At 34.1% G+C, this 27,968-nt stretch overlaps 1 long non-coding RNA gene across 1 annotated transcript; it reads left to right on the top strand.

Annotated features, from left to right (window-relative positions):
- Window positions 1–1,779: 1,779 nt before the first annotated feature.
- LOC116550710 lies at window positions 1,780–19,310 on the top strand. Its single transcript, XR_004268541.1, has 3 exons — window positions 1,780–1,917; window positions 15,858–15,863; window positions 19,301–19,310. It is a non-coding gene; the product is annotated as an uncharacterized LOC116550710 (long non-coding RNA).
- The last annotated feature ends 8,658 nt before the right edge of the window (window positions 19,311–27,968 follow it).

Below are 27,968 nucleotides of genomic sequence, written 5' to 3'. Positions count from 1 at the left end.
AATTATTTATTTTTGTATTTTAGCAGTGTTATCATAAATTATTATTTTTAAAAGAGCAAATTCATACAAAGCATTTGAATAAAGATGGAAAATATATACATTTTATTCATTATAGTCATCACAAAGAAACGATTTGACAGATCAATGACAATTGTGTTTCCTATACTGAAACTAAAATTACAAAATATATAAATTGTATTTTCATAACAAATCTGCACATTCTGCACATGTACCCCAGAACTTAAAGTATAATTAAAAAATAAGAACACTGAACATTATTTTTTAGTGGCAAGTTACCAGAACATATATATATATATATATATATTTTTTTTTTTTTAGAGGAATTTTCATTGACACATGGATCATTTGAACATGTTGGCTTTCTATGACAGTTTTATATCATCTTAAGTGGTCATAATAACAACATGGAAATTTTATGTAACAAATAATAAATACAAATTAAAAAACATTGAGCCAGTTTACTTTATATGTAAATTATTTTTGCTCTCCTAACATTATATATCTACCTATTTATGTATTCACTTTATTTAGTAATATTCAACATTCAACAATTTATTATGTGTAGAATTAGCTTTAATTTGGGGTGAAAGGAAGAGAGGCATAAATGATTCTACTGTTAATTTACAAAGTTCTAGATATGGAAGATAACTTGAAGACCCATTAATCTGACTTTGCCATTTTACCTTTGAAGGAACTAAAGCCATGAAGTTAACTTATCTTCTGAATTTTGAAACAGAATTTATGTCAACGATCACAGTAAAAACACATTGATCAGAAATCATCAAACAATTTAAAGATTCTTTTAAAATCCCAATAAAATTTGATGGCTGTTAAACATCATCATTTTAAAATCCCAGATTCAATGGCCGTTGTTTGCCCTGAATCTATGGACTATTGGGAAGCTGGAAACAACGTTGAAATACACAAACCTTTCTTAAGGAAATACTCAAATGTAAGTCAAATGTAATATAGTTAATTAACTATTATTTACCCTATGCTCAATAATGATTCACATTAATAATTAACTAAATTGATCAAAACAAAGTATTTCTTAGGGATATGTAAAGGGTTAGGATCTCAATTTGGCTTAAGTTAATAAACATTATATTTTATTTATTCAAACACTTTTTTTATCTTCAGGTTTCTAAATAAAATTGTTAACTTGAAACAGTTTTTCATACTGATAATGTTACTAAAAAATCAATTAACTAAAATTATTGCATAATAAAATATTTTTATTCTCTCTGCTGATTTTTGTATATGATATGAGATAAGGACACAATTTCATTGTTTTACATGTGGCTATTCAGATTTCTAGACACTATTTATTAAAGAAATTGTCCTTTCCTCATTGTCCTTTCCTGGAAACTTAAGGTGGATTGACCATAAATGCATGGATTTATTTGTAAGCTTTATAAGCTGTTCTATTGGTCTGTATGTTCATTTTTAATGCCATTTTAGTTACCAAACCTTTTCAGTATATTTTGAGATTAGACAGTATGGTGTCTGCAACTTTGTTCTTTTTGCTTGAGATTACATTGGCTATCTCTGGGTCTTAGACAGTTCCACACATATCTTTGAATTGATTTTTTTTTTCCTGCCTCTGAAAAACGTTATCAAAATTTTGATAGGGATTGCACTGAACCTGTATATTGTTTTGGGTGGTATGAACATTTCAACTATACAACATTTCAACATATATATGTGTGTATATATATACATGTTGCTTTTTAATTTTTAATTTCTGAGAGCATATACTAAGTGTATATTTTATGGGGTACAAAAGATATTTTGATACAGGCATAAATGTATAATAATCACTTCAGGGTAAATGGGATTTCTATCACCTCAAGTATTTACTCTTTGTGTTACAGACAATCCAATTATATACTTTTAGTTATTTTAAAATATATAATTAAATTACTATTGACTATAGTCACTTTGTTGTGCTATCAAATTCTAGATCTTACTCATTCTTCTATTTTTTTTGTACCAATTAATTATCCCCACTTTCTTCCTACCCATCACCCCTACCCTTCCCAGCCCCTGGCAACCACCTTTCTAAACTATATCTCCATGAATTCACTTGTCTTAACTTTTACCTCCCACAAATAAATGAGAACACTGCCAAGTTTGTCTCTCTGTGTCTGGTTTATTTCACCCAGCATAATGATCTCCAGTTCCAACCAGTCATTGCAAATGACAGAATCTCTCTCTCTTTTTTTTTTTTTTTTTTTTTATAGCTAAATAGTACTTCATTGTGTTTATATACCACATTTTCTTTATCCATTCATCTGAGAACAGACACTTAAGCTGCTTCCAAATCTTGGCTATTGTAAATAGTGCTACAGTAAATATGGGAGTGCAAATATCTGTTCAATATACTGATTTCCTTTCTTTTGGGTCTTTACCCAGCAGTGAGATGGTTTAATCATATGATAGAGTCACTTTTAAGTTTTTTGAGGAACTTCCAAACTGTTCTCCATTGTGGTTGTACTAATGTACATTCCTATCAACTGTATATGAGTGTTCCCATCTCTCTACATTTTCACCAGCTTTTGATAATTGCTTGTCTTTTGCATAAAAGTTATTTCAACTTAGATGATATCTCACTGTGGTTTTGACCTATATTTCTCTGATGCTCATTGATGTCCAGTACCTTTCATACCCTTGTTTGCCATTTGTATGTCTTCTTTTGTCTAGTCAGATCTTTTGTCCATTTTGCAAGCAGATAACTAGAATTTTTTTCCTTAGAGTTGTTTGAGCCACTTGCATATTTTTGTTATTAAACTTGTTAGAAGAATAGCTTGCAAATATTTTCTCCGATTCTGTGGGTTGTCTCTTCACTTTGTTGATTGTTTCCTTTGCTGTGCAGAAGCTTTTTAACTTGATGTGATCCCATATGTCCATTTTTGCTTTGGTTGCCTCTGCTTGTGGGGTACTACCCAAGAAATCTTTGCCCAGAATGTACTTGAGAATCTTCCCAATGTTTTCATGGAGTAGTTTCAGAGTTTGATGTCTTAGGTTTAATCCATTTTGTTTCGATTTTTATATGTGGTATGAGATAGAGGTCTAGTTTCATTCTTCTGCATGTGGATACCCAGTTTTCCCAGCACTATTTGTTGAAGAGACTATCCATTCTCCAATATATATTTTTTACATATTTGTCAAAAATGAGTTTACTGTAGTTGTATGAATTTGTTTCTGGGTTCTTTACTCTGTTCCATGAGTCTATATGTCTGTTTTTATGCCAGTACCATGCTGTCTTGGTAACTATATCTCTGTATTAGAATTGGAAGTGAGGTAATGTGATTCTTCCGGGTGTTTTTGTGGTTTTGTTTTTGTTTTTGGCTCAGGATTGCTTTGGCCTATTTTGGGTCCTTTGGGGTTCCATATAAATTTTAGAATTGTTATTTCTATTTCTGTGGAGAATATCATTGGCATTTGGATAAGGATTGCATGGAATCTGTAGATTACCTTTTGTTGTTTGGACATTTTACCAATATTGATTCTTCCAATTCATGAACAGGAATATCTTTTCATTATTTTTTGCTTTCTTCAATTTCTTGTGTTAATGCCTTATAGTTTTCATTATACAGATCTTTCACTTCTTTTTAATTTCTAGATATTTAATTTTATTTGTAGTTATTGTAAATAGGATTACTTTTTAAAATTTCTATTTCAGATGGCTTGCTCTTGGCTTATAGAAATGCTAATGATTTTTGTATGTTGGTTTTGTATCCTGCGCTTTTACTGAATTTGTTTATTCGTTCTGGCACTTTTTTGGTGGGGTCTTTAGGTTTTTCCAAATTTAAGATCCTATCTTCTGCAACCAAAGATAATTTGACTTATTACTTTCCAATTTGGATGCTCTTTATTTGTTTCTCTTGTCTGATTGCATGAGCTAGAACTCCCCGTGGTATGTTAAGTAATAGTATTCAAAGTGGCTATTCTAGTCATCTTCCCAATCTTAGAGGAAATCTTTCCATTTTCCCCCATACAGTATGTTGCTAATTGTGGGTCTGTCATATATGGTTCTTATTATGTTAAGGTATGTTCCTTCTATGAGCAGTTTTTTTGAGGGTTTTTATCATGAAAATATGTTGAATTTTTTTCAAATGCTATTTTCATATTCATTGAAATAATATGATTTTTTCCATCATTCTGTTTATATGATGTATCACATTAGTTGATTTGCATATGTTGAATCATCCTTGCATTCCAGGGATAAATCACACTTGATATTGTATTATTCCGTTCTTACACTTCTATGAAGAAATGCCCAAGATTGGGTAACTTGTAAAGAAGAGAGATTTAATTGAATCACAGTTTCAGATGGCTGTGGAGGCTTCAGGAACTTTACAATCATGGCAGAAGGGGAAGCAGGCACATCTTACATGGTGGCAGGTGAGAGAGACTGTATGAAAAACATATGGTCAAACAGTTATAAAACCATCAGACCTCACAAAAACTCACTCACTATTATGGTTCAATCTTGGTGGATTGTATGTGTATAGGAATTTATTATTTATTCCAGTTTATCTAATTGCTGGCATTTAGTTGAATTTCTGCAGTATCGGCCATATTTGTCTTTTTTCTTCTCTGAAAAAGTGAGTTGTTTATTTGTGATTTTGTTGCAAAATCGCAAATAAATAACAAATGGCATCTACAAATTATACATCTAATAATAGGCTAATATACTATATATAGGGAACTCAAGCAACTCACTAGCAAGAAAACAACTAATTTAAAAATGGGCTAAGAACTTGAATAGACATGTCTTCGAAAGAAGACATACAAATGATCAATAAGTTTACAGAAAAATGCTCAACATGACAAATCATCAGGGAAATGGAAATTAAAACCACAGTGAGATATCACCTCACACTTGTTAGAATAACTATTATCCAAAACAGAAAAGATGACAGTTGTTGGCAAAGGTGTAGAAAGAAGGAAAACTTTGTATACAATTGGTGGGAATGTTAATTAGTACAAGTATTATGGAAAACAGTGCAGAGCATCTTCAAAAATTTAAAATAGATCTATCATCTCATTCTGCAATCACTCTTTTAAAATATGTATCTAAAGGTAATAAAGTTAGTGTGTTCAAAAGATATCTGCAGCATTATTCACAGTAACTATATGTAATAAATCTAAGTGTTTATTAATAGATGAATGGGTAGAGAAACTTTGGTGTGTGTGTGTGTGTGTGTGTGTGTGTGTCTGTGTGTGTGTCTGTGTGTCTGTGTGTCTGTGTGTCTATGTATACATATATATGCAAAGACATATTACTCCACCAAAAAAAAATTTCTGTCATTTGAGGCAACATGAAAGAACATGAAGGACGTTTGTCTAAGTGAAATAAACCAGGAACAGAAAGACAAATATTACATGATCTCACTCATATGTGAAATCTAAAAATGTCAAACTCATGAAGCAGAGAATAGAATGGTGGTTTCCAAAGACTAGCGGGGTAGGGTGGGTGGGTAATGGGAAGATGCTGGTTAAAGGGACAAAGTTTCAGGTAGACAGAATGAATAAGCTCTGGAGATTTATGGGACAGCACAGTGACTGCAGTTGATAGTAATGTATTATATAGTTGAGAAGTTCTAAGAGATTACATTTTAAATGTTCTCACCATGTAACAGTGATACATGTGTATGGTAACAGATACATTAATTAGTTTAGTCATTTCACAATGTATCCATATATCAAAACATTACATATTACACCATAGATATAATTTTTATTTGTCAATTATAAATTGAAAGCTGAAAAAATTTTAAAAATAAAATATGTGTAGATAATATCCACAAAAATGAAACAAAAGCATGAAACATGGTAAGTTGGTCATAGATTTTCTTAATTTTTGTTTCATAAAAAAATACTTAGAAAGTACATAAATAAATGCTTCTAACATTGATTTTACTTAATAAAATTACTGTTGGCCTTTAAAAATAAACAGTTGAATTCAAAATGTGGTACATATACACCATGGAATATTACGCAGCCATCAAAAATTATGAGTTCATGTCCTTTGTAGGGACATGGATGAACCTGGAAACCATCATTCTCAGCAAACTGATACAAGAGCAGAAAATCAAACACCACATGTTCTCACTCATAGGTGGGTGTTGAAAATGAGAACACATGGACACAGGGAACACTAGACACTGGGGTCTGTTGGGGGGAAATAGGGGAGGGATGATGGGGGTGAGGAGGTGGGGAGGGTTAGCATGAGGAGAAATGCCAGATATAGGTGAAGGGTAGAAAGGCAGCAAATCACAGTGCCATATATGTACCTATGCAACAATCTTGCATGTTCTTCACATGTACCCCAAAACCTAAAATGCAATAAAAAATAAAAATAAAAATAAATAAATCTGTTTGACTAAGCTTGAATGCTTGATTATTTTTCAGGCAAATTTTGTGTGTAAGGAAATATGTTTATGTCATTTTTTATCATGGAAAAACTAAAACCTGTAATTGTTAATTTGATGGAACAACAATTACAGGATGTCTCTCTAAGTCACATATATATTATAGATCAAAAACCAATAATAAACTATTCTTACAGAACCATAGATGTTTTAAAGAGCATGAAAGCTAATGTCTTACAAAAGGTATCAACTTTCAAAAGACTGATAGTATGATTTGTTTCAGTGAAAATCTTTCCAATTTCATTTTAAAGTTTCTGAATTGGTATTTGGGGTTAGCAGTCTTTAATAAGAACTAATAAATTACTTATGTTACTTCTCTATTGGAGGACTTAATATACTCATGAAAAGTATATTTGTAATATATCATATATGTATAATATCTGTAGTTATGTCATGGAAAACTGCTGAGATGCTACTTCCAAGCAGGCACTTTGGTTCTCATCCTAGCCACACAACTCGAAACCAAAGAGAATCACATGGACTGCTTTGTAATAAAGAGATTTTGGGGAAATGGCTATGCCTAATAACAAACTATAAGAATCATGCTAGGATGATAGATTGTAATAGTACTAAATAAGAGGAATGCCCTGATTCTTAACAGAAGAGGGTTTTGTTTTGTTTTGTTTTTTACCATTTTTAAACAAACTTTGAACACACAAAATTTGTATATATATATTTTTAGAAAGGCAACTATCGCCGGGTGCTCACGCCTGTAATCCCAGCACTTTGGGAGGCCGAGGCAGGAGGATCATGAGGTCAAGAGATCGTGACCATCCTAGCCAACATGGTGAAACCCCGTTTCTACTAAAAAATACAAAAATTAGCTGGGTGTGGTGGCATGTGCCTGTAGTCCCAGCTACTTGGGAGGCTGAGGCAGCAGCATTGCTTGAACCCGGGAAGTGGAAATTGTAGTGAGCCAAGCTTGCACCACTGCACTCCAGCCTGGTGCCTGGCAACAGAGCGAGACTAAAATGCCAGATATAGGTGATGGGGATGAAGGCAGCAAATCACACTGCCATGTGTGTACCTATGCAACAAGCTTGCATGTTTTTCACATGTACCCCAAAACCTAAAATGCAAGTTAAAAAAAAAGAAAAAGAAAGGCCATTATCAGCCGTGCGCGGTGGCTCATACCAGTAATCCCAGCACTTTGGGAGGTTGAGGCAGGCAGATAACAAGGTCAGGGGTTTGAGGCCAGCCTGTCCAACATGGCGAAACCCTATCTCTACTGAAAATACAAAAATCAGCAGGGCATAGGGGCAGGCGCCTGTGATCCCAGCTACTTGGGAGTCTGAGGCAGAAGAATCACTTGAACTTAGGAGGCAGAGGTGGCAAGATTGCAGTGAACCAAGATCGTGCCACTGCACTCCAGGCTGGGCAACAGAGCAAGACTCTGTCTCAAAAAAAAAAAAAAGGAAAAAGAAAGGCAACTGTCTTATTGAATAAGCCACATTTCTTTAGTCTTCGTTTATATCAGAAAAATGTATTATCCACCAATCAAATGTCATTTTTGTTAATAATTCTGTAAGATTTGGTAGTTTAATTTATAGCTTAATTCTTTTGTACAGAGGCCAATTTTATTTGAGCTTATTCAAGTAAAATTGTATCAGATTTAATTTTATCCCTAACTACGCTGTCTCCATGACTTAAAGTCATGACACAATGTAGGAGAATTGTCAGCAGCTGCTTCTGAAAAATAGATTAACATTAAAAGTGAAGACTGAAGCAGGAAAAATGTTAGTTTAAAAAAAGTTCAGGATTATAAATCGTTCTACTATAAGGAAACGTGCACACGAATGTTCATTGCAGCATTGTTTACAATAGCAAAGGCCTGGAACCAACCCAAATGCCCATCAATGATAGACTGGACAGGGTAAATGTGGCACATATACACCATGGAATATTATGCAGCCATCAAAAACGATGAGTTTGTGTCCTTTGTAGGGACATGGATGAACCTGGAAACCATCATTCTCAGCAAACTGACACAAGAGCAGAAAATCATACATCGCATGTTCTCACTCATAGGCGGGTGTTGAACAATGAGAACACATGGACACAGGGAGGGGAGCACTACACATTAGGGTCAGTTGGGGGGAAATAGGGGAGGGACGGTGGGGGGTGGGGAGTTGGGGAGAGATAGCAAGGGGAGAGATGCCAGATGTAGGTGATGGGGAGGAAGGCAGCAAATCACACTGCCACGTGTGTACCTATGCAACAATCTTGCATATTCTTCACATGTACCCCAAAACCTAAAATGCAATAAAATAAATGAAAAAAAAAAAAAAAAGAATGTCACTTTCTAACAGGCTCAGGGCCCCAAGTTATCCCAAACTGCCCTTTTACAAAAAAGGATTACAGGTCATTGTGAAACATGTCATTCATTTAACTGAAGTGATTATAAATTATAAATCATGTCTTTTTCTGACCTAATTAATCCTTTAATGTATAAAGTTTCTTAAAGTCCAAAAATGGCTTGTTTGGGTTTTTTTTTTTTTTTTTTTTGGTATAGAAATTATACAAAACCCATTGTGAAGTATGAAATGGTGTTTGGTTTTCTTTGGGCTGTATTTGTATAAATATATTATTGATATGTGTTCAAAAAAAAAAAAAGTTCAGCAGCACCCACCTCTTGATATCAATTTTTCTTCTATTTAATTACAAGGTGAAAAAGTAGTTACCATAATTTAGGAGTTCAATGTTAAGACTAAAAATAAACAAAACAAATGGCAATTTGAAAAAGCTATTTATAACCACAAAGTCAATCACATAAAGATCTGACCATAAAAAATCCCCAGGACGATTCTCAGAGGTTATTACCTGTTATGTATTTTTCATAGGCACTGATAGCAATAATAGTCTTACTAATGCCAGGGAAAGTTACTTAAATGTGTACAGATAAATAATATACCTATATCTGCATCCACATATGCATTTTAATCTATAACTCATGTCAAATATATGGTAGCTTTCTGATACATTTGTAAAAGATGGTTTGAGTTTTAAGATGTGAAAAATTCAAAAGGAACTACTTCAAAAATATGTCACACTTAGTCCTGTGTACTGACTTGTACTGCACAACTGACATTGTTATGAAAGAAAATGGTTAATCCTATTGAAATATTTATTAATTCTATTAAAACACTTTAATTGTAAAATATAAAATATTTTTTAAAATATTTGTAGACCAGCACAGAGGACTTCTACATAACAAACTCAACGGAATGATAAATGTTAACGTTTTACAATATTGCTTCCTATATTGTTACTTTAAATGGAAAATGCTTATAATACTGTGTATCAAGAGCACTTTGTCCATGACAACTTCATGGGAAATGTATGGATTAATTTTTTTTTAATTTTGTGAGTACAAAGTAGGTGTATGTATGTATAGGGTACATGAGATGTTTTGATATAGGCATGTAATGTGAAGTAAGCACATCATGGGGAACGGGGTATTCATCCCCTCAGGCATTTATCCTATGAGTTACAAATAATCGAATTGCACTCCTCTAAGACCTTTCTTCAGAAGTAACCTTTGGTTTATGGAATGAAGTGTGAAAATATTTTAAAAACAATTTCCTTAGTCCCAGTTAGCATTCTCTCCACCATTTTAAAGGCTTGACATTTGGAGACGATAGAATCTAGTTTTGCAGCCTATTAGGGGTGATCACACCTTGAGAAATTAAATTCAGATTACCTAATAGAACTTTTTTGGTTTTGAAACTTGTATAAATACTGTAACTTGCTCCACAACTGTATTGGTGACATCAATAAGACTGATAATTATACCTTACATCATTTGTACCTTGCTTTGCTCATTTAATTTTACTAGGTTATGTTTAAATATTCAATAACAAAATTAGAAGTGATTTAAAATGTTGGATGTGACATAAATATAGGTTGCAACTATATTAGTACCTAGAAATATGAATATATCACTGCTTTATGTCAATTATTATGTTCTAGCAACTATTTATTAGAATCTATCATTGAATCTTATATTTATTAGAAATTAGATTTTTAAGCATAAGAAACAGAAACTTAAATATTGTGAAGGCATGGAGTAGCTCTTGAAATCACAGGAAAGGCCAGAGAACAAAGCTTGAGGGCTATTCACCCCACATCACTGAGAGATTGGTAATGACACCACAGTCCCTACCACTGTCTCTGAATACTGCCACTCACATTCCCCACCTTGCCAACTTGACTCCAGGGCTAAGCCTCTTATTATGACTACCTTTGAAAATCAGATATAACTGCTGTCTTTGCTGCCTCTGCTTCTCATCATCAAGAAGAATTCTGTTGTTGACTCTGAGTCTCCTTGTTATTGCTTTAATTTCAAAGTCTGAGATGAAGGACTCTGACTGGCAAAAGTCTAGATTATGTGCCTGAATATTTATTGCAAGAGCATCTGGGAATGCCATTGTTGACACTTTAAAGTTCTAGTGTGGGGAATGAATATCTCAATCCTAAGAAATGCTTCCAAAGCTGAGTGACCAATAAGCAACAGATGTCTACTACTGTTGTAAAATAAAAAATGAAATTCTGTCACTTTTACGTAATGAGAGTAATCTTGAATAAATTATTAATGAATGCATATCAGAGAAAATATTTAATCGCATTCATATTGGTTAACAGCACCCTGAATTAAGTGATTCTACATGGCTGTAAAATCCCAAATGATTTACTAACAGTCAGTGTCCAATAGGATGCAGAGAAGTAATCCATCTTGTTTTGGTGATCAAGGGAATACAGATTCTACATTGTATCAAATAATATCACATTAAAATTTTACAATTCATTTGGAAAATAATTACTACATTTAGAGAGATAGAAGCTTTGAGTTTACATATTTGTGATGAAGAGGTAAATGTCTATCCCACACTGTCTCCACAAGTTTTTATAAGATTCTTTTAATATTTGGCAGAATTCTTTCAACACTTCAGGCAGAATTCTTCCTGAAATTTTCACATACACTTATGTGAGCAACTGACTATGGTTAGGTTCAATTTGTGACTGTGGAATAATGCAATCACATTTGTTTTCTGTAATGTTTGTACATTCAGTATATCCTCTTTCCATTCCCTTTATATAAATCACATTTAGCCATTTTCAATCCCCCAAAAATGGCAAGACACACTCACAAGACCCTGGCTCACAGAAGGTTAATGCAGAAACTCTAATTGTCATTCTTATTTTCAGTATGGGAAAAAAGGTAGGTGACATCACTGTATCTAGATGCTTCCCAAATAGTGAGAGACAAAAATGAATCCACTTTGAAGATTTCCTTATGAAGACAGTTGTAAAACTTTTCATTGGATTTTAGAAAATTAGAAAGTACATAAAGGGGGCAGAGATCATTATTCATGTATTCATTCATCCAACAAACATTTATTGAGAGACTATTATGTGCCTTAGGCATTTGGTATACATAAGTAAGCAAAACAGATTCCCCTTCAAGAATAAAATAGAGAACACCCTTCCAAAACAGATTCTTCTCCAAAGAATAAAACAGAAAACTCCCCTTAAGGAACTTGAAATGTTAAGGAAGTTAATTAAGGAACTTAAAATATTAGAGAAATGTGAGTAAAAAAGGCATATAGTGACAACAGCTATGAATGAAGAAGAATAAGAAATAGGGTACTGGGAGTGCCAGGTTTTGGGGATGGGCAAGTTGCAATTCTAAATAGGATGTGTATTTAGTATCATGGAAAAGGAATATTTGAACAAAAATTTGGAGGAGATAAGGCTATTCACCATCCTAGTGTCTGAAGAAAGAGCATTCCAGGCAGAAAGAATGGACTGGGAAAGGCCAGACAGTGTCTGTTGCGTTTAAGGCATGAAGGTCACCTGGCTAGATGTAGGGGGCACTGAAGGGAAGGAGGGAAAGGAGTAGGTGAGGTGAACTTTGAAGCCACAAGCTGGGATAGGACTTCCTGAGGTCCAAACTGACTCTGCTACTTCGTAGCTTCCGCATGATACTTAATATTTCCAGACCTTTTAGTTCTTACCTATAAAATAAACCAAATGCATGTGATGTTTTTTATATGTAATATTATTCACAATAAGATCTCTATAATAATATGCTAGTTAGATGACACTAATTGTGGCAAAAGAGTTGCTGGTAGGGCTAGACCACTTTACAAATCCCATCAAGTGATTTCAGTGAACCCAATGAGTGCTGGCAGAAGAGGGCAAGTGGGTGTGAGTGGTTTAATATTATCATTTTATGTTCCCCAAAGATTTATTTTAGAAATTTGACTATAGAAAAATTACAGCTTCAAAATATATTTGTGGCTGTTGGGGGTATGTTATAATATTATGAATAAAATCAGGGGAGTGGGGAAAGAATAAAATATTACATATTGGTGTTTTGGAGGCAATAGGAGAATGTGAATTTTATAATCACAAGAAGGCATAACTGACAAGAGATTGAGAAAATTAGTTAAAACTTTCTGCAACCTCTCATGTTAGCAAGAGTAAAATAAAACTATATGAGGTAAGGTATAAACAAATCAGTTGTACCACATTACATTTAAAGTTAGTGTGGAAACATATTAAATAGATATATATTCATGAAATCAAGAACAGGAAAAAATAACCAACCAGAGTTAGCTCACATGTTGTTCAAGAAAGTGTTTCAATCCACCTTTAGGACATTCTCAGGGTGGAGACTGGTATTCCAACATATCCTAGTGCACTGATATTGGGTATTAAGATAAAATAATATTTAAAAAAATTATTTAATTTTAGGTGTAGTTGAAAGAACTTTGGGCATAGATTTAGATTAATGTGTTGTGAAATCATGGACAATTCAATATACAAATGTAAATACTGTAATTACTAGTATCAACAGCATAATCACAAGGCTTGATTTTAATACACTTACATCTCAGAAATGATATTTTAAAAGTATATTGAAAAGATTATATTAGATATTCAATAATCTATGCTTTGCTCAGTGAGTCATCCATTAGAAGTCATTTAAGTCTGTTTCAATGTCAAGTTCTTATAATAGTTCATTTTCATTCAACTCTTGATTAACTCTGAATAGATTATTCACTTGGTTACTTGTAAAAAGTCAGGTACCACAAATATTTAATGCCAACATTGTTTACACAGCCTTTCCTAGATACTCTGGGTTCAACATCTTTGGACATAGTAGTCACTATCTCAATGTGGGAGATTAGACTAGAAAAATCTCAAAGGACATTGTCAGTGCAGAAGAGTAAACTGGTTCACTAAAATAGCCTTCTTATATTGATTAGATTTCTTTTTCAAGCATCCCTCTCTTCAGAGATGAGAAACCTTCAACTAGTCAATTTCATTGTTCCAGATGATAAGGTAACACATCTCTCAGTGTGCATTAATTCATTGACATTCTAATTTACAAATGAGAGTTTTATGAAATAATTCCCCAAACTATGGACATTTTAGATGAAATTAAAAAAAAAAAACTTTTGGAAACACTAAAGGCAAGTGAGTCAATGGGGTAATTTGAAATCTAAATTGAGGCTATAGACCATGTCATAATATTTTCAGTATAAAAACAATTAATTAATAGTTTTCTTAAACCTATATATATTTGCCAGGAGCAGTTGGCTGTGTCACATGTTTTATGAATTTCATCAGTGTAAGAAGTAAGTGAAAGGAATATTAGTAATATTTCAATGTTCTGGAAAAAACCCTTTCATGCGTTTGTATATATTGCTAAAAATGTAACATGTAAAATATTTAAGTTCACTTCATTATTGTCTCAAAGCAGGATTGAAATGGATCAAGAATGATATGTAACAATTGAGCCAGCCAAATCAAGCACATGTGAAGATAGAAAATCCACCGTAAGCATGATGCACAACATTAACTATGAATGTAACAGCAACTTCTCATTTCATCAATGGTATTCAATATTCTCCTCAAGTATTACAGAAGAATTATTTATCAAAAAGTCAGACAGAAAAGCCAAATGACAGGTAGATTTTCTTTATTAAAATCTTCACATGACCGGCACTGCTCTTCAAGGATTTCAAAACAGAAGTCCATTATATTACAGAAAGCATACTTAATTCAAATACAGTGACCAACTAATCATACTATTCCACACATCTTTCTGTCATGTTATTGTGAATGATGACCAATTTTGCCACTTCTATAGAAGCAATATGTTTAATGTCAAAATCATTTCCTGATTAAAAAATATATCCACCCAATTCCATGAAAAGATAAATTAATTGCCAAACAAAATGTTAGTCATCAAATGAATATAACATTCATTAAATCAAATTTTTCAGTTCCCAGAGTTGACATGATATAAAAATTACCCATGGAATCACTACTTCATCATAGGATGGTATAAAAATTCCGGTAAAATAAACAATTATGATAACAAACTCAGGTTGAATCAATGATAAGTGTTTATAATCTGCTTATGATTTTATACATGTCTACATATAAATACTGTCCATATTATTTTTCTGAGTCAATGTCTGAATTCTACTCAAAATAACAAGATACAACTTAAAACACTGCAGTTTCAAACCAATAAGGTCTGAGATTTTTAAAAATAGCATATATTAGTTTATTTATTTAATTTTTGTTATAGCAAACTACTACAAATATAGTTGCTTAAACCACAGAAATTAATTATCTTGCAGCTTTGTAGTTCAAAGTCTGACATGGGTCTCACTTTGCTAAACTGAGGATGTCCACAGGGCTGCCTTCTTTCCAGTCTTTAAAAAACATTTCCTTATCTTTTTTAGCTTATTAAGCCTACCCTCACTCATTTCTTGGCCCATAGGCTTCATCCTCCATCTTAAAAAACACAGATTTCACGTCTTTCTGACTGTTCTTCAATTGTTGAATCTCTGTCTCCGACCCAGCAGGGAAAGGTCCTCTGCTTTTAAGAACGCAGGATTAGATAGGGTCAAACAGAATAATTTGAGATGAGATTCTCATATCTGAGTCTTTAACTTAGTTGCATCAGCAAATTCCTTTTGCCTTGTAAGGTACAATATTTACCTGTTGTGGGGATTAGGATATAGACATCTTTGGAGGGTATACTACAGAGCAGAAATGAAGCATGAGATTAAGGCATATTAGAGCCATAGGTCCGAGAGTGACTGGTTGGTATCATCACTCCAATTCTTGTCAACATTATTAATTGGATCTTTATTTTCATGCTTATTCGAAAGTTTAAAAATTATCTGAATCAAAAATCTGGCACTCCACAGGGAGGGAAAATAACCATGCCTTTTTTTCTTGAGTTTCTCAGAGAGTCTGTAGAATTTTCTAGTTTGTTCTCTAGAGCAAGCAGTTTGGAGGATGTTATAAATGTTTTTGACGGTTTTTGCAACTAAGAGAATTCAAAAAATATTATTTTGAATTTAGTAAGAGCTTTTAGTTTGTATTTAAACCTTTTTTTTTCTTGTGAAATAACTTAAAATTTTGATATTGAATGTTAGTTGTATTGAAAAGAGAATTTGCTATTTAGTTTTAAGAAAACTAGCATTTATATGTAATGTGATCTTAGTTTATTCATTTAATCTGTCTTATACTTTGTTTTCTCACTTACATCCATTCTTACCACTTCTCATCACGTGCATGTGAGGGTCAAATATGCAGATGTTAGATTTGTAAGCACTACGATGCCATACAAATTTTGGTTCTTAATAATATTTTATTCTCTTAGCACCCATTGGATAGGGTATCATTATTTCCTTTTAATTAAAACAGTAGAGGCATACATACATGAGCACACAGGGCAAAGTGACTTGATGAGCTCATTCAAGGATAGTTTTAGAACTTTCATTTTTGCCATCTTTCCCTCTGGTGCTTTTCTTTATTTGGAGCCACTTGTTAAAAACTTCCAAATTCCCTCTTGAGATGGGGCTTAGGTCTGGGTAGAAAAGGTGTTGATTTCATAACTGGGGCAGCCTATATTGAAGTCTTGAGGCCCTTGGGATTGACAATGAGAAGCCCTCATTCTACTTTTCCTTTGAAACAACTGCTTCAAAAGGAATGATCTCAAAGCAAGTTAGACACTCAGCAAAAGATTTGTAGTAGGAGAAGTGAACTTGCCTTTTGAGTTTGCCTTTAATCAGGGAGGTAAATAGGGAGAGGGGTCTAGTGAAATTTCCACAGTTTCATTGTGGTCTTTGCTTATTTGTACTTACATTGGTTAATATTTTAATTAGCAAAATACTTTCTGCTAAAGCTTTGTGCATAGAGATAATACAACTGGATTGTTGATAAATTATAAAAGAAACAGCATGTGGCTGAGTTTTCATAGCACCTTTAATTGGAGGCTTAGAGCACCTGCTACACTTCAGATCATATGATCCACCCCACAGAAGCACATAATACTTCCCAAAAGATTCCTCTGCCAGGGGGCAGTGATAAATCCCCTCCTAAGCAAGACTAGTTAGCCTTTATTTTTTGTATTGCTGTGGGCATCTCACATGACATTCCCAAATAAGGTATTGTGCTACAAGCCTGCTATGATTACTAGTAATGACTTAACGGCAAAGGAATTATTACAGTATGAATAACAGTGGTTTACACTGTGAATGCCCTAGCTACTCCAAAAATGCCAGAGCATCAAATATAAAGTGCTTCTCATTCGCCAGTTTGAAAGAGTAAAAGTCAGAAGACTACAAATGCTGCTAATCTGTAAACACTGGTTGTTCATTCAGCAGCAGGAAGCAAAACAAATGTAAAACAAGTGATGGCATTAGCCGTTGTGCTGCATGCAAAGACAATTATATTAAGGGAATGAAAAAAATAAAGATTATATTCAAATACAAGGCAATTGAGAAAAAAAATTTTGCCTTCAAAGCTATTAAATAGGAAATTTATGTGCATTTTGACTTTGGATTTTAGACTGATCACATTACCACTGTTACGAGGCATATGTCTTGTTCCACATATTCATATCTGGCATTATAAATTAATGGTATAGAAGTACAATATTAAATTTATGTTCTTAATTATATTGCTATACCTCTTTATTTTCAAAAAGGATTTGCATTCAATTGAAAAATTAAACATGACATGACTTTAAAAAGCATAGAAAACTAATTTAAAGGAGCAAATACTAAATAACATTATTTATTGTATGGCATGTGTGGTTAAAAATAATTAATTTACCCACCCAATGTTTAAGAAATATGCCAATTACATATGTACACCTCAAATAGTCATTTATTTATTGAGCTGATGTTTACCTTCTAGAATTGTAGCTTACAGTTAAAGATTATAGATGAGATATAACCTTTGTATAGCATTATGAATTAGGGCAGTGGATTTTGCAGGCATTCACTTCACAGGAAAAGGAAAAATGAAAAAAAAAAACTTCTCAATCTAGAGATTAATGCTTCTTAGTGTCTATAATTTAAAAATTGCTAATATCAAAAAGAGGGCTCTTTATGCTGTAACAGGTAAACTTTATAACTGTGAATGCACACTGAATTTCATAAATAAAAGGCAAACATATCTTATTTGCCAGCTTACTTTTAAGAATTTTTGGGCTTGAAAAATAGAAAGGATCTGGGGAACGTCTAAATTATCTCATAAAACTATTTGCTGGGGCATTAGCTTTTACCCAGGTACCCTTTCCACTAGAAGGGATCCCAGCTAAATTTCACTGTTTTCTTTCATGACAACTTGTCCCACTTGCCCAAACACCTATGCTTCTTCTCATGATCCCATACATCTAAACATTGGCATTGCGAAGTCTGGCAAGTCAGGTGAATGAAAGTAGTAAGGTATCTAAGAAGGCTGTGGATGCCTTGCACAATTGGAGTTACTCATAGAGATTTTATTGGCAACTCGACTCCCAGATGGGCTACGGGCTGGGAATTTTACTTCTTCAGCATTTAGAACTATGTTCCATATACTTGTCTTCCTATTCAGGTTTTAATACCCAGTTGCTTGACCAAGGGACAAGAAATGACTTTTACTTGGGATTCTTGAATAATTGCCAGAAAGGAATTGACTCTGAGAATTGCCACTTCCCGGGTCCCCATAGTGTATAAAAAGTCAAATGGTCTAAGCTAGAGGTTAGAGACTGGGTTCATATGAACAACATAATAACAATCTAGGTGACAATAATAGTGATCTATGTAGTTTTCATCTGAGGGATGGGGTAGAAGGTGGAAGGATCTGTCAAACGCCATTTTAACATGCTTAAGAGACAATTAATTTTCATATTAATATTAATAGCCTTAGATCACTGAAATCAAGTAAAAGCCATGCCACAAAACATAGCAATAAATTTTATGTCTTAGTCACAATACATTTCCAAAGTATTTTCTCATTTTTTAAGCTAGGTCTGAGGTTGATAACTTATGGACTTCAGGTCTAATGTAGTCTGTTATCTATTTATGCAGGCTCATAGGCTACAAAGAAACTTTAAGTTGTTGAAAACTATCAAAAGTAGAATAATATTTCATGGCATGTGAAAATTATATGAAATTCAAATTTCAGTGTCCATAAATAGATATTCATTGGACCACAGCCATGCTCATTTATTTATGTATTGTCCATGACTGCTTTTGCATTACAACAGCAGAGTTGCATCATTGCAATGGAGATCATATGGCCTGCAAAGCCTCAAATATGTACTGTCTGGTCCTTTACAAAAAAAAAAAAAAAAAAAAAAAAAGTCTAAACTAAAAGCTTGCAGACCTGTAAATTGAATTATTTACTCTTTAGGGTCAGAAACCATATTTTGTACATTTCTAACGTCCCCCAGATTGAAGAAAACATAGAAAGTGCTCAAGGATAATTCACTGTTGCTCACTCCCCATGCATGACTGCCAATTCGAAACAGTCATAAGCTTTCTGACAAACTGAGTATTGTGACCCAGAGGAATTTTGTAGCATGTGAGCAGGGCTTCTGATGTTCAGGACACAGAGGTTGCACATTGAGCACATGCTCCATATAATTAATTATTCTACTTTCTCTACCTTCATTCTACATACGGAGGCAGTTTAGCTTGAGAGAGAGGAGATGATAAGAAAAGAAACACACACACACACACAATAGAAAAAATAATAATATTTACCAAAAAAAATGGAAACAACAGTCATTTCTAATATAAAATGATTACCTACTATGTGACTAGCACATATTATCATCTTTTAATTTTTTTCTTGGCCAGGTATGTTAGCTCATGCCTATAATCCCAGCACTTCAGGAGGCTGGGACTGGAGGATCACTTGAGCACATGTGTTTGAGACCAGCCTGGGCAACATGGTGAGACTGTCTCGACAAAAAAACAAATATAAAAATATTAGCTGAGCAGAGTGGGTTTCACCTGTGTTCCCAGCTACTTGGGAGGCTAAGGCAGGAAGATTGCTTAAGCCCAGGAGGTCAAGGCTGCAGTGAGCTGTGTTTGCTTCACTTCAGCCTGGGCAACAGAGTGACAATTTATCAGTCCTCTCTCTCTCTTATTCTCACTCTCTCTCTGTCTCTCTCTCTCTCTCTCTGTCTCTCTCTCTCTCTCCCTCTCTCTCTCTCTCTCTCTCTCTCTCTCTCTCTCTATATATATATATATATATATATATATATATATATCTTATGAACTGAAATGTGTCCTCCCTCACTTAAAATTTTTAGATATTGAATTTCAAACCCCAATGTATCAGAATGTGACTGTATTTGAAAATAGAATCTTTAAAGAGGCAATTCGGTTAAAAAGCAGTCATTAAGATCAGTCTTAATCCAATATAATTGGTGTTCTTAAAAGAATAAGAAATTTGGATACAGCCATGTCCAGAGGAAAGTTGATATGAAGACACAGAGAGAAGGTGGCTGTGTGCAAACCAAGGAGTGAAGCCTCAAAATAAACCAATCCTGCCAACATTTGATATTAGACTTCTGTCCTTCAGAACTGTGGAAAAACAAATGCCTGCTGTTTAAGCCATACAATCTTAGGTACTTTATCATGGCAGCCTTAACAAGTTAATATGTTATCTTAAAAAGTTTAAGTAAAGTGTGATTTCCATAAGACTGAATATCTGCCATTAAGACTATGAATGAAAATAATTTGATGCATGATGAGGTGTTCATGTTTCAAACCCATCTTTAAATTTTTATCTATATGTTTGAGACCCTACTACCTGAGAAGGATTATTCTAGGTGTTCCAGATGTGTTGGTGAACAAGTGTGACAAAGTCCCTTACCTCATGAAGCTTCCATCCCAGGGGAGACAGTCAGAAAATGTATAAACAAAATACATAACTAATATATTTTGAGTTAAAATGGAAACTTTGTGGAGTTTGACTAGTTATAGTAGTTGTAAAGACCTCTGGATACATTTAAGCTGAACCTATGTGGTAAGAAGATATTTAAAATATGAAAGAAAAAAAATCTCCAGAGCTTGGAAATTCTTGGAAAGCCTCCAGAGTTTCCAAGACAGGGATAATTTTGATATATATAAGTGATGGGAGAAAGACTATTTTGGTCAAAGCATAAAGAAAGAAAGAAGTCTTGTTGGGAACTGAGGATGGAGAGGAAATCAGGATGCAGGTCTTACATGGCCTTTCACTTTCAGGGGAGGAATTAGAGGGGTGCTGAGCTATGAAAAAAAAATTTATGAATTAAGCTTTTAAGTTCATTTTGTCCACTCTTTAAGCTAGGTGAGCCATGATGGCTTAGGTTAGAGATTCAGCTATAAAGACATTAGAGGGTGAAAAGATTCTAGATGTGTGGCAGTGATATGCCAACAGAAGTGATGACATGCTGCTTGTAGACTGCAGGAAAAATAAAGAAAACAAGCATGATTCTTAGAAGTTGAAATTAAGAGAGGGCCAGGTGCAGCGGCTCATGCCTGTAATCCCAGCACTTTGGGAGGCCAAGGTGGGTGGATCATTTGAAGCCAAGAGTTTGAGATGAGCCTGGCCAACATGATGCAACTCTGTCTCTACTAAAAATACCGGGTGGTAGTGGCACACACCTGTAATCCCAGCTACTCAGGGAAAGCTGGGACAGGAGAATCACTTGAGCCTGGGAGGTGGAGGTTGTAGGGAGCCGAGATCACACCATTGCACTCTAGCCTGGGTGACAGAATATGACCCTGTCAAGAAAGAAAGAGAAAGAGAGAGAGAGAGAGAGGGAAAGAAAGAGAGAAAGAAAGAAAGAGAGAAAGGAAGGAAGGAAGGAAGGAAGGAAGGAAGGAAGGAAGGAAGGAAGAAAGGAAGGAAGGAAGGAAGGAAGGAAGGAAGGAAGGAAGAAAGGAAGGAAGGGAGAAAGAAAGAAAGAAAGAGGAAGGAAGAAAGGAAGGAAGGAAGGAGGAAGGAAGAGAGAATTCACTTTGGCTTGTAGAGAGATGACTAAACATTCTGTTTCACATATATTTAAAGTTTTTACATTAAATACACCAGCAGAGATATGAAGTGGCCGATAGTATGTACAAGTATTGAGGTCAAAAGAGAAAGCAGAGCTGGAGATAAGATGCAAGGTTAATTCAAGTCATAGGCTTGGAAAAGTTTACATAATAAGAAATTGTAGCTTGGAAAGGAAAAAAAGGCTTAAAGGAAGTCTAGAGAAATCCAGCATTGAAAATCCAGCATTGAAAGAAGTAGCCAGTGAGGTTAAAAAGATATTCCAGACCGGGTGCAGTGGCTCAAGGCTGTAATCCCAGCACTTTGGGAGGCCGAGGTGGGTAGATCACGAGGTCAAGAGATCGAGAACATCTTGCCCAACATGGTGAAACCCCGTCTCTACTAAAAATACAAAAATTAGCTGGATGTGGTGGCATGCACCTGTAGTCCCAGCTACTTCGGAGGCTGAGGCAGGAGAATTGCTTGAAACTGGGAGGCGGAGGTTTCAGTGATCCGAAATTGTGCCACTGCACTCCAGCCTGGCACCTGGTAACAGAGTGAGACTCTGTCTCAAAAAAAAAAAAAAAAAAAGATATTCCAAAGAGGGTGGCGTTACAGCAGCTTAGAGAGACACTCTACTGAGAAGGAAGGAATGGACAACAGAGTGGACATTTGGAGGCACAATTTCGGTGACATGGAGAGGTGCTTTGGCACCCGTATTGGATGGGTTGAGAAGAGGACTAGAAGTGCAAGAATAAGATCAATAAATATAGAGAATTCTTCTAAGGCGTTTCAATAGAGAAAATGAATAGAAGCAAATGGCTGGTGAGCCCTGTGAAGCCATTTTCGAAAACATAGAGCGATATTAAAACATTTTCATTGTTTACTTTACTGTTGGGAATAATTTAGAGGTAAGAAAAACTTAATGATAGAGAGAGAGGGGGCCTAATTGTAGAGCAAGGACAATCAATAAATGACAGCAAACGAGGTTCTTCAAACCACATGTGAAGAAATTGGCCTTAGAAAATAGCTGACATCTCTATGTAGCAGGAGGAAAGAAAAAGCTATCTAGGTACAGATGCAGATACATGAGTGAATTCTTTGTGGAAAGGTAAGGTCAATTCTTACAATAAATGTTTTCAATAATATTTGATTTATGATCTTCAGGGTAGAGTAAGGGGTTGTGGTATGTTTGGGAAGAGAAAAATGGTGTGGAAATAGCAATTGAAGAACTTGGAGAGATGTGCTGAAATATCCATGTGTGCTGAATGCCCATTTTGAGATTTGTAAATATAAATTTAAAGTGAGATCAGTTCACATAATGGAAGGAATTTTTCTTCAGTCATAAGTAGCTGCTGAGACTGGTGGATAAATGGTTGGATTTAACCATAGTTGGGGTTTTGCCAGGAGCGAGGTCAGAGGGTGAAGGGGAAAAAAAAGACCAGGGCCTTAGAAAGACATTGGCTATAGGGCTACATAGCCACCAAGGAATCTAAGGAATCTTGGGCTCTTGAGGAGGGCTGCAAGGACAGGGTGTGGAGGAAGGTAAAGGAAAAATTGATTTGGTGAGGAAAAACAGAGTCAATTATTGGAGGCCTGTGAAAGATTGAAAGCTGGCTGGAGTGGAATTACTTTAGTAAGTAAAGGAGCAAGTTAGAACGTGGAAGTAAAGTGGGATGTACAAAATGCAAATTTTTGTCTGGTGTGTAGTGTCTCATGCTTATAATCCCAGGATGGCGTGAGGCCAGGGGTTCAAGGTCAGCTCGGGCAACATAGGGAGGCCATATCCTTACTAAAAATAGAAACAAAAATTAGCTGGGTATGGTGGCATGCTTACAGTCCCAGCTACTCAGGAGGCTGAGGGGTAGGATCACTTGAACCCAGGAGGTTGAGGCTGTAGTGAGCCATTTCATGCCCTTGAACTCCAGCCTGGGGGACAGAGCGAGACATTGTCTTGAAAATGTAAATAAATAAAACAAAAATAAAATGCATATTACGTGGGAATGAAAGAGATGAAGACAAGACCCAGAAGTTGAGCAGATCAATGATTTTAGATAGATCGATGTTGAATTTCCACAGAAAATGACTGGAGTAGCAATGAAAACATCAAGTACTAACGGCGATGAATGAAATGTAGCTATGCATTTTCACTTAAAAGGTTAAAAAGTGAGGGATTCTTTGTACCTCAATAAGGCACTGTCTTAGTCTTTTCTGGAAGCTGTGGCTAATAACTCAGCTTTTAGAGATACATAACATCTGTTTATCACACCACAGAACAGTTCACATGAGCTATTAATGTGAAGTTACTATGCATGCGATATTAGAAGACTTCAAAGAACACTCTGATAAAACCTGAGAAGTACTAGCGCATACACACATCTATGGACCATTCCAATTGCTTGATGGTTGTAACAAAATTAGACTATTTCTCAGAAATAATCTACTGCTTGCATGCTATTTGGAAAATTGGTTTTTGGTTTACAACAAAAGTTCAAGCAATGGAATTTAAAAATTAGAATTATTTCAGTCTAGAACATGAAGTTCTCCTAAATCAACATTTTAAAATAGTGCTCAGGAAGCTAAAAAATATCTACATAATACAGTCAATTTCCTTTATCAGGAAAGCTGAGAAAGAAGATTAGAATACATCTTACTTTGAAGTGTACATTAAATCACTTATTAACAGTTTATTCTTTGGTCTAAATATGTATAGCAGAATAATATGAAGGTAGGCCCAGACATAAAACTAGCAGTAATATGAGAAAGTATGTTATGAAAGTTTAAATATGTAATACTGGATTCTTTATACTGTTATATAACATTTTATCTATTAAAGGACTATAGAAGACTTATGTAGAACATATTTAGAAAATTTCCCGATTAGCATAAATATTGATTTGAGTTACAACATATTGCTATAATCATTGACAAGTGACTTATTTTTTTAAACAACCAGCGAAGAAACTTACATATTCCCTTTATAAAGCACAGCTTGTTTAAAATAGTGGCATATTCTTAAAGTCCCAATAAATGGAGGCTTTCTGTAGCTGACCAGACCGTTAAATCATAAAAGTACAATATGAGCAGTAAGTTTGCCATCTATTGGAGAAACAAACACAGTATAAGCATACCAGAAAAGTCATAGTCTAAAGGCAAATTATATAAGCATTTTTTTGTTATATAAGGTAATATTTCGCCATATCAAAATATTCTAATTTATCCATAAAAATTGGTCTTATTGCTGCTGTGACATATTCCAGTCATAGAAAGGACACTAGATGTGAAATCAGTATACCACGGTTCCTTTCCCAACTTTTAATGTGCAGTGTAACCTTGCACATGTTGTTTAGCTTCCTATGTGCCACTTTCATTCTATACAAAAATAATTTATGAGGGTGATAGCAACAATTCATCAGTTCCTCGTATTTTAGAAATATTATAACATGAGTAAATGAGTAGAGGCAGATGTTGTCACATTTAATGAAGTTCAATTTTAATTTTCCTTTTAAGTATGAGACACACATATTTTTCTGATGTAAACTGTAGAAACCACTGTACACAGAGTCTCATTTTAGGAGCATAGGAGTTACCCAATATCTTGTAATTGAATGCATAAGTGAATGGGTAAGACACAAAATGAAAAATCTTTTAAAATTTTATAATTCTCTACCTCCTTACTGTGTGTAATCATTAAATTTTATTAACCTGTGACACAGGGTTTACTGATTGTCTAAATTGGAGAACTTTTCACTTTGGAGCGGAAACAAAAGTAGATACAAATAATGTGTTGAAATTAAAGAAATTAAATCATTTATGTAAATTTGTTTTATGTAAATACATAAAATAATTGTTATTTTTGTCTTTTCATGTTTAAGTGATAGAAAAATTAAAATTTCTCTTTGAACAGCATTGTAAACAAAATGAATTTTCCTAATCCACTTGAAAAATATTATTTTTAAGAAATGATGATGTCTTGTGATGAGGATTACAGAAAAACCAGCTGAAGGCAGGCAAATGGTACAAATTTTCAGGACATGGTTAAGACACTTTCATTCTTCTGGGATTTATCCTTAAAACATAATCAGAAATCCACAGAAAGAGTATGTGCATGTATATCCAGTGTTATTTAAACATTGCACACTTGCTAATAACTGAATATAACACTAGGTATATGGCTATTCTAAATTAGTTACAGCTCCAAAGAATATAGATAGAATATAGAAATTCAGACCACATGGTCATAACATTTATGGTACATTCATCAGTCATCACAGTTGATACCTTCAGTAGCAGGAAAAAGTTTAAATGTCAGAGTTCCTAAATTAGAAACTAAAATAGGAAAGCTAAATTAAAATAAAAGCAATCCATAATTTCATATCTGAATATCTTTAATGTAAGATAATGTTATGCTAATACATTTTAATTAGTAAGTTAACATTCATTAACCTTTTATTACACCTTTGTAGAGAAATTATTGTAAATCCTACACCATTAAGGTCTGTACAGGTCACTCGGTGTTCTGAAATACACATTTTTCTAGAATGTAATAATACTCACCTTATTAAAGTTGAATAACACAAGATAGACCAAGGTAAGACATGCAGAACTTTTTTCTTTAAACAAAAATCCAATATATTTCAAATGGAAAATGAAAAGACAAGGAAATGTGTCCATTTTAGAGTTATTTTTCTAACTTTGGCTGTAAAATTTTATGATTTTAGTTTTTTAGCCATCAAAATGTTAGCTAGTTAACAATGAGGATCATTATGATATGCTTTTCTCGGAGGACAAAAGGATGGAGTTTATGAGGTGAAAGTGACAATATTTGCAAGAATCTAAAGTCTTCACACATGTTTCAGCCATCAAACTTAGCCTGAGCATAACCAAGTTTAATCTTTGAATCTACGTATTTTATTCATTCTTTTATGTCCAAAATTATTTCATCACAAATTTTGGACAATTTACCATAAAACTAGAACTTCAGGTATGTGCTTGTGCTATCAATTCGAGAGTCTGTTTTATAATGAGAGGAAAATAAGAGGTGAAAAGCAATATAACCTTAGCAAGTACATTTTTCCCAAGACCTCACTATATTCTGTATAAGCATCTAACCTCAGGATCTGAGGTCTGGCAATTCACTCATTTCTTTAGCAGGACTAATTTATTTGGCACCTATTTGCAATGTTAAATTGATTATTTTATTTTCCATTGAGCTCACTATGGACAGCGTTTCAGCATATGGAAACATACGAAGGAATAGAAAAATAAGCTGCAAAACAAAAACTATTTGCCACAATGAATAGAAACAGATTTCCATTTATTTGTGCAGTGCCAAATAAAGACATATAACTTCATTGTAAAATTATACTATATCAATTACATAATCTTTAAAGTTTGAAAATTATTAGCACAATCAGAAATATTTCTTCCAAATCTCTTATTTCTTCCAAAGCCTAGCATGGAAATGTCTACTGAGACAACAAATGTAGACCTTTCCTCAAAATAGACTTTTTAAAAATCGTATTTCTGAAAATTCACCACAGGAACTTCAAATGTGTTTATTCATGTCACCGAATAAATACACTGAGAAAATTATACCAGGAAGTGAATTTGAAAGGAAGTATGCACATATGTCATATGTCAAAATACTATTCCATATGTGGAAAAAAATTCTTCTTAGTCTCTTTGTACCTGCATCAAACTATGAGAACAATATTTATAATTAACTGTGTATCTTATTGGCTTTATTCAATATTTCCACATCAGTTTCAGGTTTTTAAAAATGATACCTGAGATGCTCAAGGGGCATTTGTTCTTTAAATTCCCTGGTTACCAGTGCTCCACAACCTTTTGAAAAAATTAATTTTGAATCAAAATTTATTATGCTGCTGTTTTGCTTCTGATTTTTTAAAAGCTTTAGGGAGGTAGATTGACTACCTTCTAAAAAGTTATTTAAACATGACCCACATTTTTCATACTTTCAGAAAATTTGGGGAAGATTCTCCACCCTTGGGTAACCCATGCTTATGTGTAGAGTCATAAGCTGATCTCTGTGTACCTCCTCCTCCAGGCTGCTGATTTGTTATCTGGGTCTGCAATTTATCTCAAGAGGCAGTTGAGGATGGAGGATGGAATGATCACAGTGAGTGTAAATATGAATTAACGCCAAGAGACAAAAAA

This window comes from Sapajus apella, unplaced genomic scaffold, assembly GCF_009761245.1.
Source record: "Sapajus apella isolate SASKATOON/1434 unplaced genomic scaffold, GSC_monkey_1.0 scaffold8, whole genome shotgun sequence".
In the NCBI taxonomy this organism is placed as follows: domain Eukaryota; kingdom Metazoa; phylum Chordata; class Mammalia; order Primates; family Cebidae; genus Sapajus; species Sapajus apella.
This window is presented reverse-complemented; position numbering and strand designations above follow the sequence as displayed.